This window comes from Triturus cristatus, chromosome 1_2 (assembly GCF_964204655.1).
Source record: "Triturus cristatus chromosome 1_2, aTriCri1.1, whole genome shotgun sequence".
NCBI lineage: Eukaryota > Metazoa > Chordata > Amphibia > Caudata > Salamandridae > Triturus > Triturus cristatus.
The window spans coordinates 62,204,423-62,225,531 of record NC_140580.1 but is presented as its reverse complement, the minus strand read 5'-3'; the positions used below and the strand labels follow the sequence as shown (position 1 = coordinate 62,225,531).

At 46.8% G+C, this 21,109-nt stretch overlaps 1 long non-coding RNA gene across 1 annotated transcript in view; it reads left to right on the top strand.

Moving 5' to 3' along the window:
* LOC146866788 (uncharacterized) overlaps window positions 1-21,109 on the top strand; it is a 252,048-nt gene that overhangs the window by 821 nt on the left and 230,118 nt on the right. The gene's annotated exons all lie outside the window — the stretch shown is intronic.

Here is a 21,109-nt window from a genome sequence, read left to right as displayed (position 1 = left end):
GCAAGGGTGGATTGCTCTATGAAACTAGTTCGAAATGCTGAGAGTATGTTGGGGGAAAATCCCACCTGCAGTGAGCCCGCTATTCCTTTTCTCTTGTACTTATTGCCATTTCTTGGGACATAATACATCCTTGCATCCATTTTAACCGTGAGGGGGCATTTTTCGACTAAGAAAATACTGCTAAACGCTGAATTACTCTTTTTGAGTAATTCCACGTAATCTCGTGGAATTTTTAGGCATTCCCGCGTGCTTTGCGGCACCGAATTACACAAATTATGCCACCCCTATAGTTCAGGTGATTTTCCAAGATGCTGTTGCTTACAAAAGGTCAGCAAAGTTACTTTATGAGAACAGTTTTAGAGTGGAAGAACACAACGCTGAGGATCTTGATGTAGTGTTAAAGAACCTTTTATAGAGGAGTTCAGTCATGGTTCCAAAGTTGAGACATCTGTTACAGACCCGAGGAATTTGATGCGATCTGGGAAAAACCTGTAATATAATTAATGATCCCTTCCCAGACTCAAGAACAATCTTTTTTAGGTGAATGACCTATTTTGGAGTAAATAAACCCTGTATGCAACCGAGTTACCCTTTGTAAAGTTGAGGAGCGAGTTGTACTTTTCAGGATCCAGTAACATATTTGAAAAATGTATTTAGGGTATCAGATACCATGGTAGAGATCTGGAGCCAATTTTAACATTTGTAACATGTATTTGCTTATAGTTTTACCCACACACCTTTCCATGCAATTTAGTATGCATTTTGATAATCTCTATTGTTTTGGGCATTATCTATGCAGAGTCGAGATCCCTTCTTATCGCAAGGTGAGGACTGATGACAAATGGTCTCATCTGCCTCTGATCCCTTTGACTGACGTAAGGTCGATACTGTAGTTGATGGTAGTCTGTACCCACAAGGGATGTTGTATGGGTGTGCTATGCTTCTAGCTCACTGTGTCTCTGAGAACGCAGTAGTAAATTGCCGTGTCAGTGAGTTGGGCGTCCACTATCGACAATGGGAAGGTCCTTAACAACCGGTCCACTTGAGATGCAAATCTATGACGGAATCTCAGTTTCATCTCATCCTCCTTTGAGGAGTCGTGCAGGATGAACTGTGGCGCCCTGTTCAAGGTATGTCTGTACCACATCAGCGTGGGGAATCCAGATTCATAAGAGCAGTTCAAGGTCACAGACTCGCCCTCCTTCACTTTGGCTTCAGATTCAGGCTGGTCGGGGGAATTTCCTTGACTCCTGCCTTTGAGAGATCAATACCAGTATTAATCATTTGACCTCATGTATCACGTTTAGACTTTTTGGACATATTCTATTGAAAACCTCAGTGCAACATTGCCTCCTTGTTAAATTGACAATCACAGGGAAATGTTTAAAGTGTTAATACAAACAAATAATTATTCTGTTCCATCAGGCTAGTATCTGCAGTCATGTATAAAACAAATGCATCTGATGAAATGATCATGAAGTCTCACCTGGTCCCTCATTATTCTAAGTCTACATCTGGACTGTGCCGTGTTCAAAAACGTCGGGACAGGGCTAGAATAGAAAGTGTGCACCTCTGATGTCACAATAGGGAACAATCAGAGGGTTCAAAAGGGTTGTTCTTGAGTAAAAGTCAACTGACTCTGGATCAGACAGGGATGCTCAGAGCCACAATTGTGAGGAATGTGCATGTCCATGGTCGTTGTAGAGAACAATGACCAGGAAGATAATTGGGTCTACAAAAAGAAGGACCGAAGGAAATCCAGGCAGAAGAAACATTGTGGTATTAAACCCAATTTATGACCCAGTACCAATCTATATTATTATGTAAAGAGTTTAGAAGCTGATTCATAAGGGCTTTGGAGCATCCCTTTTAAACATATAGCCAATGAATGATTTGTCATGAGTACTCAGCAAAAGTACTCTAGTACTTTGGAAGTTCTAGAGTAATTTCAAATATTTAATCTAATACAGGATCTTGAAGTCGAAAGCAAGTTCCTCAGCTTTCCAACATGACATGTAACTCTCCTGGTCTGTTTGGGGAATTTATTGATTTCTGCATATGATGAGCCTTGCTGTGCATTTGTTTTTGTGATTTCAGTTCTTGGGGTTTGATATTGTGTCACCAAGTGTGTTGAGTTCTGTGGTTGTCACTGCTTTACCTCTCCTTCGCTTTAGTTTTGTGCTATACGTATATCCTAAACTAACGTACTGTGCTTGAAAGAGACCGGCAGGCTTTCGAGTGAATGTGCATTAAAAATGAACCTATGTACTTCAATTACGTAATACCATACTTAAAAAATCTAATTTAAAAACTGCTAAAATAACTTCACATTGTTTATAACTGTTCTTTACATCCATTTTTTAATTGTATTTCAAATAAAAAATAAATGAAAACTATACCATTGAATGTAGATTTTTTTTATTATTAACTCCAGTGGGGCTATACTTTTGTGGACTATGTTTAGGGCACAATATGTACATCAAACGATATTTTGAAAACGATAATCTGGCTCCACACCTCAAGGGTACCTTCAGTTTAGCATTGCATACATAATTTCAATTTCGAGGGTCATCATGTTTACTTGGAGACGTCAGACTCTAAGGACCAGTGAGGGCCACAAAGAAATAAGGATGGAAAATAACCGATGTAGGCGAGTTCACTGTAATCCCAATCCCTGCATCAGGCGCAGATGAGCCAATTGCATTTTATCACAAAAAAGGAATAGAATGAAGTTTCTTTTACAAGAGTAACCCCCCAAAATGATTTCAGCATACACGTTTTAAGTATTTAAACTATTCACTAAAAATAGGCAAAACCAGCTTAGCCTGCATCAGGGTTAAATGCCCTGACATACAGCCCCTTTAAGTTTAACTGTCATTTGAAAAGAAACCAAGGCAGGGCGCCATTACAAAAGACAATTTCACCTATCTTGTTTTGGAATAATAAACATCGACATCCATTAGGGCCTGATTTAGAGTTTGGTGTTAACAGAAAATCCTTCAATTTCTGGAGCACAATGCAAACTTTAATTCGCCAGCCCAGTTTCCTATATTACACTATCCACAGGCTGGAGCAAATTATGTAAGCCACTGAATTTGTCTATATAGTTAACATTTCCATCAGAAATGGAAGGGGTTTCTATTAGAAGCCAATTCTAACTCAGTCTGGAGTGATCTGAAGCAAACACAAAATGGCGTCTTACCCCAAAATGCCATCAATAGCACCATAATTGTCCAGATACTGTCCATCGTTGGTCCACGCAATAAGCCTGCAGAGACCTTAATTCTCACTGAGAGTTTGTTTTCCCAGCTTCCAGAAACTGGAGGATGTAGGGTTGAAAGCGTGGCTGCTGTGGGCGCGGTGTGCAGTGCAAAGACGGAGCTCCACCTGCAGATGAGTCCTGGCTGAGATCTAAAGAGAGACTGGTTTTGTAAGTCTTAAACATGGTGCAGTCTGCACTCCGGAGGAAGTGGCATGTGGTTCACTGTATCTGCCCTGTACGAAAACAAACCAGGTGGCTGTGGTCTCAGATGCAGGCTGGCCTATAGGCAAGTATGCAGCTTTTTAGATCTGACTCTAGCCAATACCTGTTCATAAAATTAATATTATCCTAATTTATAATATTCTTACTTGTAGAGACTTCAAATCAAGCCCTTTTCATTGATTGGTCTGATGTGTCAATCACATTTTTCTCCTGCCCTTCACACCACGGGTCAGTGGGCCAGCCTACTTCAGCCACTGGCATTTTGCCCTTTCACAAGGAGCACAACCACACACTAAGTAGTCCCCTTAAGTGCGAGGAACTACAATGGCAATGTGTGCTTTTGAGACAAAAAAATATTTTGTATTTAATCAATCAATCAATCAAACAGCATTTGTAAAGTGCACAGTGTCACCCCTAGGGATATGTGGGTGCTGTGCCTCTGTCAAAGAGCCAGGCCTTGAGTCTCTTTCTTAAGTCTGCCGGCAAGGAGGCTCTACAGAGTTGGACGGGAAGGTCATTCCAGGTCTTGGCAGCGATGTAGGAGAAGGAGCGGCCACTGCTGTGTCTGCGAGGGATTCAGGGTGTGTATGTGAGGGCGAGTGAAGAGGAGCGCAGGTGTCCAGCGGGTTGGTGGAAGTTCAGTCAATGGTTGATGTAGGCAGGTCCTAGGTCACGGAGGTCTTTGTAGGTGTGCATGAGGATCTTGAACTGGCACCTCTTCTGGATTTGGAGCTAGTAGAGGTCTCTCAGGTGGAGGTCAATGTGGGTTTGTTTGAGGAGGTCCAGGTGAGTCTGGCTGCAGCATTCTGTATGGTCTGGCGTCTTCTGAGGAGCTGGGTGGAGATGCTGGCATAGAGGTAGTTGCCGTAGTCGAGGAAGCTGGTGACGAGGGCCTGAGTGAAGGCCTTTCTGTTGTTGGTTGGGATCCATCTCAAGATTCTGAGGAGCATGCGAAGTGTGTAGGAGCAGGAGGAGGCGACTGCGTTGCCTTGTCGTTTCATGGTCAGTTGGCTGTCAAGGATGATGCTGAGGATGCATGCATGGCCAGATAGTGTGGGTGCAGGTCCGAGTTCTGCAGGCCATCAGCTGTGGTCCCATGTGGAGGTGTTTTTCCCGAAGATCAGTACTTCAGTTTTGTCAGGGTTTAGTTGGAGGCAGTTGTCTCTCATCCATTTGGCTAAGCTGGTCATGGTGTTGCAGAAGTTGATTTTGGTGTTGGAGGGGCCCTCGGTGAGCGAGAGGATCAGATGGGTGTCATCTGCGTAGGAGATTATGTTGAGTCCGTGGGATCTGACGACGTCTGTGTGGGGGGGGCGGGGGGGGTTAATGTAGATGTTGAACAGGCCAATGCTTTTTTTTAGATTGATTAGTGTCCGGCAGCTTCATCAACAATGAGGTTTGCAAAAACCATGGCAAAAGAAAACAATCATTGATAACATCAATTATCTGCAACCAACACCAGACTTATTTGCCCTGCCAATGCATGTTCAATAGGCCAGACACTGACATGTCAAGAGAAGCTCACAGATGCTCCTAATTATTTTGAGTCAGAGCCTTCGTCATCATAGTCTTTCAACATAGAGCAGATGCATCTCACTATACTAAGGATTAGGATGAGGAAGAGAAACAGGGGTGTAAAGTCCAGATTTTGGTATAGACCAATCAAATCTGTGCCGTCACAGACATAAATAAACATAGTGTGGCTCTTCGCCTTGCTGTCATCACTCCTATGATGTTCTATCCAAACCTTCCCACCTACCACAATTAGAAACTATCTAACTTTTGCATTCTGTTTGAACTATCTGATTTTTTTTCACGCAGTGGGTACTGCAACTACTTCTAACAATGTTTTTAAGTAACACCTTAATTGTCTGCTAAAAATGAGCCACTGATGTAATGCTGTTTTTTTTGTCTTTTGCACATGGAGGAACATGGCTGCTGCTTTCATTCTGTCTTTTTAGTTGAAATTCGGACTGGTGCAAAGGGGCTGCAGGGCTGATTTCAAAAATCCAATTCAACAGTCACACAATGCCCTCAAGAAATGGACAAGAGTTCAGAACCCCTTGACATAGTAACAAAGTGCTCCAGGTTTATTTATTTAATTTATTTTTATTTATAGAGCGCCAGAATCGACCCCGAGGGGGTATCTCTGCACTAGGACGGGCGGCAAGTGGCAAACAGTCCATTGTAGATTAGAAACAGAAGAGAAAAGTCTTGAGCTGCTTCCTAAAATGGAGATGGTCCGTACACTGTCTCAACTGGGAGTGAATTCCAGTAGAGGGGGCCCAGATACGAAAGGGACTTGTCCCTAATCGGGCCCTTTTAATTCGAGGCACCTCAAGTAGGAATTTAGATTCTGAACGGAGAGACCTCCGAGGCTTGTAAAGAATGAATTTATCCACAAGGTAAGTAGGGCTAGAATTGACCAGGGCCTTGTGTATAATACATTAGACCTTGAACTTCACTCGCTCCCGTATAGGGAGCCAGTGAAGCTTGTAAAGCAAGGGACGGGAGGCAGTCCTTGGTGGGGCATTGGCGATCAGGCATGCCGCCGTATTCTGGACAGCCTGCAATCTGTCAAAGGCGGCCTCGCTAGCGGAGGCCAGCAGGCCGTTGCAATAATCCAGACGGCTTAAAATAAGTGCCTGGGTCAGCGTTTTCCGGATCGAGTCAGGGAGCAAAGGGAGGATGCGGCATAGCAGACCCAACACTTGAAAACATGAGCCAGCTGTCTGAGCAGCGTGCTCCTTCATAGTGAGAGTCTGTTCGATGCGAACACCAAGATTTTTGACGCAGGTTTTCGGAGTGGGGGTGTACCCAAATCAGTTGGCCACCAGCTGGGGGTCCACAGTAATTGAGCCTCCCCGAAAAGCAAAATCTCCGTCTTTCCCACATTGCACTTAAAGGAAATTACTCCTCATCCATTGAGAAATAGTTCTCATTCCCGAAGAGGTTTCCTGCACTGATGGAGTAAACTTTGCAAACGGAAAAAGCAGCTGAGTATCGTCAGCATAGGAGATGGAAGTAAACCCACAACTCCTTAACAGGTTGGCCAAGGGAGCCACATAGATATTGAACAGAGTCGGGCTTAAACAAGAGCCCTGAGGTACGCCCTTGGTCAATTCTGTAGGGGCTGAGCGATACGGGTCGAGAGTGACAGCCTGCGAACGAGAAGAAAGAAAACTCGTCATCCACTGAAGAGCCAAATTTCTAAGTCCAATCTCCTGCAACCTCCTGAGCAATATTTGATAGGATACTGTGTCGAACGCGGCGGAAAGGTCCAACAGCACTAGAATTGTGGAATGTCCCCTATCTAGGGTCATCCTGATGTTGTCGGTGACCACTAGTAGGGCTGATTCTGTGCTGTGGTTAGGCCAAAAACCTGACTGAGATGAGTCAAGGCTACCCGTCCGTTCGACATAGTTGGAGAGATGTGCGTTTATGTGCTTCTCTAAAAGCTTGCTCAGGAATGGGAGGAGGGAAATAGGACGGAGATTGGAAAACTCAATCAGCGGGGCCTTGGTGTTCTTGCGGATAAGCATGACCTGTGCTGCTGTCCATTCTAAAGGAACATGGCCCTCTTTCAGGGAGAGATTGAGGAGATGCATAATGGAAGGGGACAGATGTCAAGCGAGAGAGGTAATAATCTTAGCCGGAATGATGTCCCGAGGGGATCCTGATTTTACGATATGAATCAGTGACTCTACCTCTGCCAGAGTAACCGGGGGGAAACTCTCCAGTAGTTGAGTAACTATCTGCGCAGGCATCTCAGGTGGTGAGATGGTTGTAGAATGCCTCCCTGACAGGAATATTTTATCATAGATAAGCTCTATTTTCTGTGTAAAGAAAGTTCCAATGTCATCGCACAATTTTTGCATGGGAGCTACTGGGTTCTCACAGGCTATAGGATTAGTAAAGATTTGGAGAATACGGAAAAGCACTTTAGGGTCATTATGCGCCTGATCCAGTTGTAGTACAATATGGGCTTTACGTGCTGCCCTGATTTCCCATGGTAATTGGCCAGGGAGGCATAAAACCGACCTCTGTCTCTTTCATCATGAGTAAGGCGCCACCGTTTTTCATGCTTCCTACAAAGTCGTTTCAGCACACGTAGTTGGGGAGAATACCAGGCATGCTGGGGGCGTTTAGGGAAGATGGGAAGAGATTTCAGAGGTGCCAACTGGTCAATAGCACTTGAAACAGCCAGATTGTATTTGGCGAGGGCATCCTCTATGTTGCCTAGTTCTGAGACCCGTGGTTCTACAAAAGAGGCATGAAAGCCCTCCGAGGTGACTCTCTTCCATTGTCGACAACAATGGTGGGTAGCATGGCTAAGGCTGCTTATCTTCCTGGGGGCCCGAATAAGAAATTCAATTGACGCGTGATCAGACCAAGGCAATGGCTGTGGAGATTCACAAAGAACATTGGGAGAAATAGAGAAAATAATATCCAATGTGTGGCCAGCTGTATGCGTAAGGCCCTCGTTAAGCTTGGATAACCCTAATGTGGCTAAATCCGCCAGGAGTGTCTTTGCATCCACGTTGAAGGCACAGTCACTGTGTATATTGAAATCACCCAGCAGTAGAAAATTGCTGCTCACGATCACATGCGGAGTGATTTGTTCAATGAGTTGTAAAGAGAACTCCGTTAAAGGGCCAGGAGGTCAGTAGACAAGAGCCCCCTTCCAGCTTGTTTTGGGGCGAGAGGTCTATACGAAAGACCATGACTTCCATAGTCAGGTCGCTTCGTTGTTCTAATATGGTGACCTTGATGCTGTCTGTACACTATGGCAATTCCACCCCCCCATCTTGGATTGTCTGTCCATACGAGCGAGCCTATATCCCTCAGGTAAGGCGAGGGTGATGGAGGGAACAGAGTGGTGCTTCAGCCAGGTTTCGGTCAGAAGCCCAAGGTCAGGCTGTGCAGAGGAAAGGAGATCCCAAACCTCGGAAGAGTGCTTAGGAAGAGATCTTACATTACATAGTAGACATCTCCAGCCTTGCTGAGAATTGGTGGGGCGTTTACTTATATTAATGATGTCAAGTCCTGCGTTAGAGCATTCGGAAGTAGCAGGTCGAGAGCCAAAAGATTGTGTATTGACAGGGGCACGCGGAATTGGTGACATCTCACCCAGAGAGCCCTGAAACCAGCAGGTTAGACATGCAAAAGGGCCCTCCGGAGATGGCCAGGTGTTAAACTGGACGGCGGAACTGGGCTTAGGGCTAAGCTCCAACAGCTCTCTAGTGGAGTACGCCAGTCTCAGTGGGGGGTCATTATCTACTTCCGATTGGCCAGGGTCCCTGGCTCCTGGTGACTCCCGGGCGCGGAGGGGCGCAACAAGGAGGGCATCCGGTTAGGTAGAGGGGGTTGAGCCACTAGAGCGCTAACCTCCCTCTTGCCCGGAAGTAGGACCTGCCTCCCTCCACTCCAACGAGCTAGCCTCGCGGTGGACCGGGGAGGGGTGTAGTGATGTAGAAATGCAAGTGAGTGGGCAATTTTTACAATTTTGCAATTTTTAAAAGTAAGTGCAGATTAAAAGAACCAGCCTGTCAGCGTAACACTCACTCTACACTGCCAGGTTGCAAGACCCGGGCAATAATTTGAAGTGAGTGCTCAGGATATTGTCTGCGATCCAGAACCCCCTGTCAACAAAGGCGAGTGCCCAGACAATGGTGCCAGCCAACAACCTCACTGCCAATAAAATAAGGATTTTTGCAGGGTGTCCTGATTATGGGTGAGAAATGATACTCTAGATTTTGAGATCACAAGGGCACTCAACAAATATTGCAGGAGTGGGTCAATCAATTTTCTTTTTCACACTGCCCAGGGATTCTTTTCAAATTTGAGGATGTACCAGTGAGAGGCTTGTCCCCAGGAAGTGAATTCAGCACGCAGTGGTACTCAACATGGGCACAATTGACTCTCCCTATAGACGTATCACAGAATCCTTCCAACCATTTTGAGTGACCACCATATCACCTTTTGTTGTCAGCCACCCCCATTAGAACAACAACTATAGCGACACTGACCTCCAGAACTTACAGAGAGGGTAACAAATGGAATCTGGCTGTACTCGACTCCTATCTCTCTGCCATTTCACCACCTAACAAAATAACAGAAGTGGAACAACTCTTACCTGGCCACCTAAAGACTTTGACAGTCTGATACCAAAGATCTCTCACTCATGCTTTTCCTGATATCGTCGTAGATCCCTCAATTCTAAGCCGAGATTTTGGAAAGACTAATCTGGAGCAAGGCACCCTACAATCACCTTTCTGAGATTAAGATTAAATTACGACTTCCAAAAGGCTGACATTGCATTCTGTCCATCTTCCGGCAACTCTTGGACTTCCAATTCAAGGACCTGGCCGAGGCAAGCTATCCACACGGCTCTACATCAGACTCCTGACTTGTTCATACTTAAGGAATATCCTACACTCCACACGCATCACCAGCCCACAAGACCCCTTGTCAACAATGTTCTTTTTTTTTTCTTTCCCAAAACCTTTATTCAGCATATGATGTTAGTACACAGCATAATACCTACAACCACTCTTGGCCGGCAGCGTGTTACAATAAGTAAGAGGCAGAGGTGTACACAGCGGTTCGCCAACAACCCAAGTAGGGCCGGCCGCGTCAAGGTAAGTGTAGGTTTTGCAGTTTAATAAAACAAGGGATCACGATCCCTAAGAACCATACATAACAGTTAACTAAGACCACAACCAACTAGCCTCACGGTAAAAGTGATTCATAAAGTTAAGATAGCGTATTGATTCAGTGAGCACTTGGAACAGTAAAACTCAGTCTACTTGGATGGGGGGAGGGGACAGCCTCGCCAGGCATCAGCGGAGTCAGCAATAAGTAGGTCTTCAGGGGACCCCAAATGTCTCGGGCTGAGAAGCTGGCGGAAGGAGGTCAGAGTACAAGGCAAGCTGATCCTGCCAAAATATCATTGTCTCTAGCCAATCCTTAAACTTAGGTGCCCTCCCTCTGCCCCACCTACAGGCCACTCTCCACTTAGCAAGAAGAAAACAAACAGAGGCAAATTTCCTATGCACCACGGGGAGATTTTCGGTATAGCCCAGTATGCCCATCAGCGGAGCCGGCGGCAGCGGAGCATCCAACATTTTCCCAACTGCTTCAAATATTTGTTCCCAATATTCCTGAAGGGCCGGGCAACTCCAGGCCAGATGCAGCATATCAGCGCCATCTGCTTGACACCTGTCGCATCTGGCGTCCGCCCGCATCCCAAAATGGCACAGGCGAGCAGGTGTGTAATAGTATCTTTGCAAGTATTTAAAGTGCGTAATGCGCAACCTACTACTAGCAGACACCCTCTTTATCTGCATGCAGCGATAGAGCCATTCCCGGTCCGAGATTTCTTGTCCCAGTTCCTGAGACCATTTAGCTCATGCAGCGCTCTGCGATGTACCAATTTCAACGTATATTGACCTATAGAGGAGGGACACCAAATGAAACGCAGTTTTCGCCCCCAGCAGTGCGTGCACCTGGGGGATCACCGGCGGTTCCTGCGGATATTCCGGGGTGCAGGCCCGCATTCCCTCTCGTAGACGGGCATACAGGAATGTTTCCATGACGGTCGGGGTTAGCTGCTGGAGGGTAGCAAATTTCCCATTTTGATATATATCTCCCCATGTGCAAGTTCCCCACTGTCGCTTGAATTGTTTGAAGATACCCTCCTGCAGGAGGGTCAGTTGGGGATGAAACATCAGCGGCATCCGTGGAGAGTAGATCATTGGGGCCTGCATTTTATGTGCAATCCACCTCCATGCACACACCGTGCAATCTTCAGTTGTGAGGTCCCGTTCACGCTGTGACGTCTGTTGCAGAAGCGCTCCCTCCAGCGGGACGGGGTCGGCCAGCCAGTGCTCCACAGCCACATGAGCTGAATATTTCGGGCCATTAAACCAGTAATGCGCATAGTGCGCCTGAGCGCACATATAATATAGTTCAAAGTTAGGCAGCTCAAGCCCTCCCACCGCATATGGTCTGGCCAACGTTTCCCACTTTATCCGGGGCTGTTTGCCGCCCCACACGAGGCGCAGGAGCTCTGTCCGCATTGCTGTGAAGAAGGGTCGACCCGGGTAGTAGGGGATGTTCAGAAAGTAATAAAGAAACTTAGGCAGCACAACCATCTTGATCAAAGAGATCCTGTCAGCAATGGACAGTGGCATGGCTATCCATCTTGTTATTGTGTCACGAGGCGCGTCTATAGCGCGCCCATAATTGTCGCGGATTAGCTTCCCTCGATCTATAGTGACATTCACACCCAAGTACCGAACGGTAGTCTCGCACCACTCCAATGGGGGTGACGGCAGGAGTAAGTGGAAGAATTTGAGATTTCGACCAGTTAATCTGTATGCCAGAAAGTCCCCCAAATCGCACGAACTCTCGCAAGAGCGAGTTGAGGTTATGCTGCGGGTCCTTTACATATAGGGTGACATCATCCGCGTACAGCGAAATCAGGATGGGACGCAGCAGACATCTCAGCGCCTTCTCCTGATGGTATTGGCGCACCTTAACGCTAGGGGCTCCATCGCCAGGGCAAATAGCAGCGGCGATAATGGGCACCCCTGCCTAGTACCCCGTGACAATGGTATTGCCTTGGACGTGTGGCCATTAATCTGCACCCGGGCCACCGGGGAATTGTAGATCAGCCTGATCCAGGCTGAAAAACCTACCGGGAACCCCATGCAGCGAAGTACTGCATGTAGATATTCCCACTCCACCGAGTCGAATGCCTTGGTGGCATCCAAAAAGACGGCCGCCAGCGGCAATTGAGGGGCCACCTGTTGGATGATCGAAAAGAGGGTGTGGAGATTATGGGACGTGGATCTCCCAGGAATAAAGCCCGCCTGATCTGGTAAAACTAGTTATCCATCAGGAGGTTTAATCGATTGGCTATCATTTTTGTGAGAAATTTACTGTCCACGTTGATGAGGGACAGGGGCCGGTATGAGTCACACTGGTTAGCCGGCTTCCCTGGCTTCAAGATGGATATAATAAGGGCCTCTCTCATTGTGGGTGGCAGTGCCTGCGACTCCAGAGCTTCTGCATACACCTCCTGCAGAATAGGGGCGAGCAAATCCAAATATTGTTTGTAGAAGTCGCTCGGAAGACCGTCCGGCACGGGCGCCCTCCCAGATCGCAATTGAAGGATCGCCTCCCTTAATTCATCATTCGAGAATGGCGCACAGAGGAATACTCTCTGGTTGTCCTCCAGAAATCCCAGCGTGATGTCCCCAAAGAAAGGTGGGAAGTCTGCCGCGTTGGCCCCTTTAGAGCTGTAGAGCTCCGCATAAAAGTCGGTAAAGGTCTGCAGTATCAGAGCACTCTCTTTCTGGCAATTACCCTCTCCGTCTCTACCTCCAGTATATAGTTAGCGTATCTAGGCATTCTGATGTCCCGTGCCAAAGCTTTCCCAGGCCTACCTCCCTCCCCGTACCGTCGTGCCTGGGCATATTTCCCTCTGAATTTCGCCTCTCTATCAGCAGTGTCCGTGTATTCTGTCAGTAGCTCCCTCATCTTAGCCCGTCCCTCCCCAGCATCATGCCGCCAGATATCTGCCTCCAGATCTTTGAGTTCTCCTTCCAGCCGTCGGAGCCGCCGGCGAATATCTCTCAGTACCCCAAAGCTTTTGGCCACTCAGATCCCCCGTATGGTCACTTTAAACGCCTCCCACAGCGTGCCCACCCGTTCGACTGACCCCCTATTCCTTTCAAAGAAGTCAACTATAGCCTCCCCCAATTCTGTCTTGAATACCTCATCGAGTAGCGCCTCCGGAGCAAGTCTCCAGCACCTGGGACTGGCGTTCAAGTTGGGGATTTCCAGAGTGAGGCACACTGGAGAATGGTCAGACAGTGTACGGGCCAGGTGATCAACAGCTCGCACCCAAGTGCAGATCCCCCTGGACCCGAGCCAGTAATCCAGCCTCGACCAGGATGCATGTATTGTCGAGTGAAAGGTCCCCTCCCGTCCCTCTGAATGTCTATATCTCCACAAATCTACTAATCCGCCATCACTAAGCAGTCCCTTTAATGCTCCCTGGCTGCGTGTGTAGTGGTGGGGCAGGTGAGAAGATCGATCTTTTGCAGGGTCACAGACCGTGTTAAAGTCTCCCGCCCATAGAACATGAGTAGCTCCTACCTCGAGTATCTGTCCCCACAATGTATTCAAGACGTCGGGGCTATCGATGTTGGGACCGTAATAGCTAACAATGACCACCGAATGTGCACCTAGGGTGCCCCACATCATGCAGAATCTGCCTTCTCCATCCCCTTGCATTCCTCCTCATCTGAAAGGGGTCCCTCTTTTGACCAGAATGTCCGTACCTCGTGCATATGTGGAGTAAGCTGAAAATATTCTATGGGAAGCCCATTTGCCTCCAAAGGTTGGGGGGCAACTGGGGTCTGTGTGTGTCTCCTGTAGCGCCGCTATGCTAATGTCATGTCGGTCAAGGTAAGAGAGGATCTGCCTCTTCTTCCTGGGATCTCACAGCCCCCTTACATTCCATGACAGAAGCTTCACCGTGTCCCGCCGGGTCCCCTCCATATTACAGAAGCAGTGTTAAGGGTGTACGCTCGTAGGAGCATTAAGCATAGTGGAATAGCCCACTGCGGCGTGCAGTGGAAGGTAGTCATGGCTGTCTTCATACAGTGCCCTGAGGTTATAAAGGTGCATCGGGATCTAAACATACAGTATTCATCTCTCGTTCCCCCGTGAGGTTCTTCCGCAACTATCCCGCCCTCCTGCCCCTCCCACATCAGCGCCCCAAATGCGCAGGAATCCCAGAACCCTCCCCCCTCATCCCCCCACAATAACATAAACAAATGGCAAAGCAATAAATTCAAACAAAAAAGAAACCAGTCTAGATTCAAAGCTTCAGCAAGCTTGCTAGCTGTAGATATAGGGGACCGCCCTTAGTGGGGCGTTGGTGTGCCTCTCAAACCCTCCTGTCCCACCAGTCAGTGGAACTACCACAAACCCTCCCCAGTGGAACTGGGGTGGAGGAGGGTCAGGGTGGAGGGTGCCCGACCCTTAGTGGAAAGACCCCTTCAAGCCCAACTTAGACAAACACATAGATCAGAGCTGTGTGTATTGGAACAGTATGAGCCCCCCAGCGCAGGGGACCCTCCCAGACAATGAGTTAATAACACAGTTCAACCCCGGGCCTAGGTACTCATCTGGCGATGACATTGCAGGCACAGTGCGGCTTTCCTTCCAGCGGCATCTGCGTGACGCCGTGCATACGACCTCCGTCAGCAAAACCGTTCATTATCGTCCGTGTCTCAGAGTGTTGCCAGGGTCGCTCCAGCCTTGTCGCCACTATAGAGCGCAATCCATACCCAGTGGACCTTGCCTTAGCCGACAATGGTTGTGATGCAGAATGTTCAGTCGCCTCCCACAGGTGACTGTGATCCCGGCCGCACGGCATTATTGGCATGAGCTGGGGAGGATCACCGAAGTGACCTGAGGAACTCCTCCGCCTATTGTGGATTGGTGCAAATGATCGTGCAGTCTCGATGGCGTATCAGCAGTTTGGCTGGATATAACAGGGCGTACTCGATGTTCTCTTTGCTTAATTTCTGCTTCACCTGAACATATTTCCGTCTCGCTTCCTGAACAGCCAGAGTGAAATCCGGGTAAATGGAGAACGGGTTTCCTTCGTATTGTAGCTCCGGGAGGTCCCGTGCTCACCACAATGCCAGGGGCGACCCTTGCTGGGAGGGGAAGCGGTGTGCTCCCACCCCTGTTCCTGTTTAATAGTACTCCCATGAGTCATTGAGCTGACGAGCTCGTGGATGAAGCACCCGCATGCCTGTGAGAGGTACCTGACCTGAGAAAGATGTTGGCAGCCTACTCAGCAAACCCCATATTTCAAAGACTGTAATCTCTACTGATGACGGTTAAAGAATTAGAAACACGTGTCTAGAGATCAGTACTATCTGCACCAACTGTGGCGAAACACTCGAACACTCTTGAAGCAAGCAAGTAACCGAAACTGCATTTAGCACAATGCCAGGGGCGAACCTTGCTGGGAGGTGAAGTGGTGTGCTACCACCCCTGTTCCTGTTTAATAGTACTCCCGTGAGTCATTGAGCTGACGAACTCATGGATGAAGCACCCACATGCCTGTGAGAGGTACCTGACCTGAGAAAGATGTTGGCAGCCTAATCAGCAAACCCCAAATTTCAAAGACTGTAATCTCTACTGATGACAGTTAAAGAACCAGAACCATGTGTCTAAAGATCAGCACTATCTGCACCAACTCTGGCGAAACACTCGAACAGTCTTGAAGCAAGCAAGTAACTGAAACTTCATTTACTACAATGCCAGAGGCGAACCTTGCTGGGATTTGAAGCGGTGTGCTCCCACCCCTGTTCCTGTTTAATAGTACTCCAGTGAACATGGAGAGACCTCAGTGCTGCATCTTTGAGCCCAGCACTGATCCTGAAAAGTAATTCTAACCGTACTTACCAGTAACTTGAATTTCCTTCCATAGGCTAACATTGACTGGTTTAACTTGGAAATCTTTTTAAGTGTGCAGTTTTGGAACTTTAAAATATTCATCTAAAATCAGCCGAACTACAAATTCCGATTTACTCACCTGTTATTAGGAGAGACCTCAGTGCTGCATCTTTCAGCCCAGTACTGATTCTGAAAAGTAATTCGAACACTTATAAATTCACCCAGGCACTCTCCTTGCAGTACTCTAATCATTCAGTCAGTATCCAAGTACTCATGCAGCGAGCCAGGCATTTGCACATGGACTGCCTCAAACCCCTATCCACTATGCATGCAGTACCCTAACTAACCAACACACTGATAGTTCTGCACTTATACATTCAACAAAAAAAAACAAATATTTCAGTTTCAATATTTTAAAAAACATTTTTATTTCTATTTATATTAAAAATATATATTGTAATTTAAAATATAACATGTGTAAAAATAAACAGTTAAAAAACTGTAAAAATCAGTCTAAAAAAATACATATAACTATTATTACATTTAAAAATTATCATTTAAAAAACCTTCGAAATTCACTGAAAAAACCATAGGTTTCAGACATGTTATAGTTAGGAATTAGCATTTAAAAAAACCTTAGAAATTCACTGAAAAAAACATAGGTTTCAGGGCTGTTATAGTTAGCTGGATATTTCACTCGTACAAAACCATTGAAATTCCTCCGTTATAGTCAGTTCAGCCAACTATAACTTGCGCGCCCGCAATGCACTGCTGATGACGTCACATATTACATCACTCATGACATGGTCAGTGACATCACTCATGACATCACTGATGACATCTCAAATGACATCACTGATGACATCACTGATGACATGATCCTTGTGATAGAGTGGCAGACCTCCTCTCCCCCAATATAACCTTTGATACACACATTCAAAAATAGAAACAAAAATTTTCAAAAAACATACCAATACCAGTTACAACAACCTATTCAGTAATTCTAAGATCCACATACACATCCACTCATTCACCAACAGTCCTATACAGTCACTCATACATGTACTCACTCATCATATGTACTCATACACCTATACATCCTGTTACACAACGCCACTCATCCATAGAGTTACTCACACGCATAGTCACTCATGCTAATAAAGAATCAAACATCTATTTACTTGCATATACAGTTATACACACACCACCACACTTACTTCTGCAGAAACCCCCGGGTCATGGCCTTTTTTAATAAAATTCTTTAGGAGGGGGGCTGCGTTGACCCCCTCCTCAGGCCACTTATGGCCCCGGGGACCCCATCCCCGGGGTCGGCCTTTGTTTTTTATTATTTAAAAAAAATATATATTTATAGAGACACCTAGGACATGCTGGACAAGCTGTATGTACCTATCACCATGACGATTTGCGTGATATTCATTAAAAGGTGACTATGCATACAATGAATCCACGTGGAATGTATTTACAACGCTAGTGAAGCTCTGACGTGTCTGACGCCCTACCGTGCCTAATCCCGGCGCCCCCGCCGGTGGGTACTCTCCAAGTAGACACCCTTGTCATTTATTTATACAAACATGGGTAGCTATTGACGGGCACATTTAATACACACGCACACCAAGTCATTCAAAGGGGATTCGACAAAAATTCGACCAAGCAATGCAAGAACCCCCCTCACGGTTAATAAAACACACATCCACCGCCGGATGTGTAATACTTTTTATTTTACTCTCTGGAAAGGAGACAAACCTCACTTGAGAGTCACAGCGTGCTCCTGGCTGAGCCCAATGCTGTGTTACACCCACCAGTGCCTGCCGAGTGCCGCACACCTCTGTGTTGTATTCCACCAGCTAGTGCGTATGCTATGACACTCTCTAGCCCATGTGCACTGTAACACCACCTCATGAATATGTCATGCCACACTTGCCTTCACACAGGTTATATTGCCCCATCTAACGTGCCTTCTTCGATGCCTTTGTTATAACGCACAGCGCTATGCAATACATATTACAATCTGGGATCCATATCTTTGTCACAGTGCATATGCAACGTTACACTCCCCAGCACATATTTTATATTGCAACTTTAGAGACTAGTTAGGTTAGACAACACTGCCCTGTGCATATTACACTCCAAGGCGCATATCGCATAGCACGCGCTAGTGACTGTGCTATCTCGCGCTCTCCAATGAATCTGTCATTGCGCACAATGTATTGCTTATTATATTTCACGCCCCGGTTCATCTTATATCACACTTTTTGGTGCATAGTTTATACCATATACTATATCTAGTTTTTATTTTCAATCGTGCTCTGAGGACTATGTTCTATATAACACTGCGTCCACCTACCCTTTTCACAGGCATTACATTTTGCGATGGGGGTGGAGGGTCAGGGGGTGTTTCTGCCAAGTGAGCCCGGAGTCACAGTCACAAACGTCCTCTTCTTCCTGAATAAAAGTGAGATTATGCTGCATACTTGTTCATATTTTAAGTAGTTCGCACAGACACACATTTTAAAAACAATAAAGTTCCTAATACCCACCTTCTCTGAACAGTTAGCTTGCTGCCCCATCCTCCCTATCCTCTGTTGTCGGAATCCATGGACTAGCCTCCTCCCTCCTGCCATGCATGGTCTGATGTGCTGCCACTTCCCTCCATTTAGCATGATGTACCAGTCCACTCCTCCTGCCCTCCATTGCCCAATTCTATACCCATCATTGACCTCCTGCTTAGCCTCTGTGCTTAGCTTGCTGCCCCTATTCTCCTTCCCCCTGCCCTGCGATGTCTTTGTGCATGCCCCTGCTCCATCCTTTTTGCCCACCATGTTCCATGGACCTGCCACTCCTATCTACTCTGAGTGTTCTGTTGAGCTGCCACTCCCCTCCCACCTGCCTAGCATTGTCAGATGAGTGTAACCTGTCCCTGCCACCTCCACCCTGCCTGTCCACATGCCATGCCCCTATCCCCTACCTCCTGTCCTCCATGGTCCATTTTACTGCCACACCCTTCTGCCCTCCCTGGTCTGTTGTGCTGCAACTGCTCCTCCTGCCTGCCCCGCGCGGTCTGTTGTGAGGCCCCTTCCCCTGAACTCTCTTGTCTGTGCCCAGGTCCTGACCCTTCCTTCTATCCTCCATGGTCCTTTGTGCATGCCCCTGCACCCTCCTTCTTGCCCATCATAGCCATTGTGCTGCCACTAACCCTCCCGCTTGCCATGCATGGTCTTCTGTGCTGCCATGGCCCCTCCCACCTTCCCTGTGTGGTCAGCTAGCTGCCCCTGACCCCCTCCCACCTTCCCTCCATGGTCTGTGTGTATGCCATCATAGTCTCACTGTTTATCTCCATGGTGTGTCTTGTTTCTAGTGCCCATCCTGCCTGACGTCCATGGTCATCTTGCTGCTCCTGCCCTGCCCCCTTGCCCCCAGCCCTCTGTTTCCATGTGCAGACCCCTATTCCCTCCCTCCTGGCTTGTCTGTTCCATTGTAATGCCCCTGATCCGTCCCTCCTGCCCTTTATGGTCTGTTATGCTGCAGCTTTCTCTCCTTTCTGTCCATTATGGTCAGCTAGCTACCATTGCCTCTTTCCCCTCTGTTCTCTGTTGTCCATGTGCATGGTCCTGTCCCCTCCCTATTGCTTTCTATGGATTCTTGTGCTGCACTCCCGTCCCGCATGCCCTGTGTGGTGTATTGTGCTGCTGCAAACCCTAAAGCCTGCCCTGTAGGGTCAGTTTGGTGCACCTTTCCATGTCTCTCCTGTCCTCTGTTATCCAAGTCCATGTCCCTACCCCAATTCCTCCTGCCTACCATGATCCAATGTACTATACTTGCGAACATTTTGAACTTGGTAAGAGGGAGATTTTGAAAATAAACTGGGGTATTGATTTTCCCCTTTGAGTTACATTGAAAAAGAGGACATTGTAGACAGGAGACAGATCAAATAAAGCCCATTTGGGCTTAAAAACATTGGACGTTTCCTGGCTGAAACGGGTCTTTTGGCATGTATGGTTGTACTACCACTGCCTCTTCCTTCTGCCCACAATGGTCTATTGCCACAGCCTCTCTTGCCAGTCCTGTATTGTTGGTTTGTTGCCCCTGCCCCCTTTCCACTGCCCTCCATAGTCTGTTGTGCCACTGCCCTTCCTGCCTGCCAAGTGTGGTCAAAGTGTTGCCTCTGCACTCTCCTACCTGTCTTCAATTTTCAGAGTCCGTGCCCCTGGCCTCTGCCTCTCAACAGTATCCCAATGAACAACTAGATTGCTAACATTCTATATTTATTACAAAAGTGTGGAACGCCTGACGTCATCTTGATGTAATCAAAACTGTAATACCTAGAGCATTTTCTTTAGAAATGAGATATATGAGAGGGTCTTATTTGCATCAAAATTATGGTTAGTGCTCTAAAAAACTAAAATGAGGACATATTTTCTGAGTTTTCAAATAGCGACAAAGAACTTTTAAATTATTTGAAATCTTTATGTTTTTTTGTCCAGTTGACCACTTGATTAAATGTTGCACTTAGGGGAGAGGATGTGGTGTTACTTCCAGAGCAGCAGACTTTGCAACTGGGGAACCAGGTTGGAGTTTCTGCTTCAGCTCAACATTCTGTGATTCTGGTCAAATCACTTAATCTCCCCATGTCTACAACCAAAATGAATTTGATCTTGTGTGATGTAACCAATGCTCATGTAAAGCACTCCAATACCTGACAAGTCTGCACTATATAAAACTGCAAATACACAAAAAAATAAGTGTTTTGCACACTTCTGTCATTGGGCTACATGTGGGCTACATCTGGGTGATATTTGTGCTGCATTTGGGCTCTTTTGTCTCTGGTGGCCATCTTGGGAGATTTATTAGTTATGAAGTTTCCTAATTTCCTCATTTACTGCAGTCTCCTCAGTAGCAAATGCTTTCAGTTTTTTACTTTGATTCCATCAAGAAGGTATTCAGATATGTCACACATTTGCCATAAATTCTGAATGCTATCACTCTAGTTGCTCATTAGATCACTGTAGTAAAGCTACTGCTCACCACGGAAGTCTGCTGCTGGTATTAAAAGTGCATGTTTCAGTCTGCATATCAGAATTTTTTAATGAAATAGAAGAGGATTTGAGAAGTCACTCA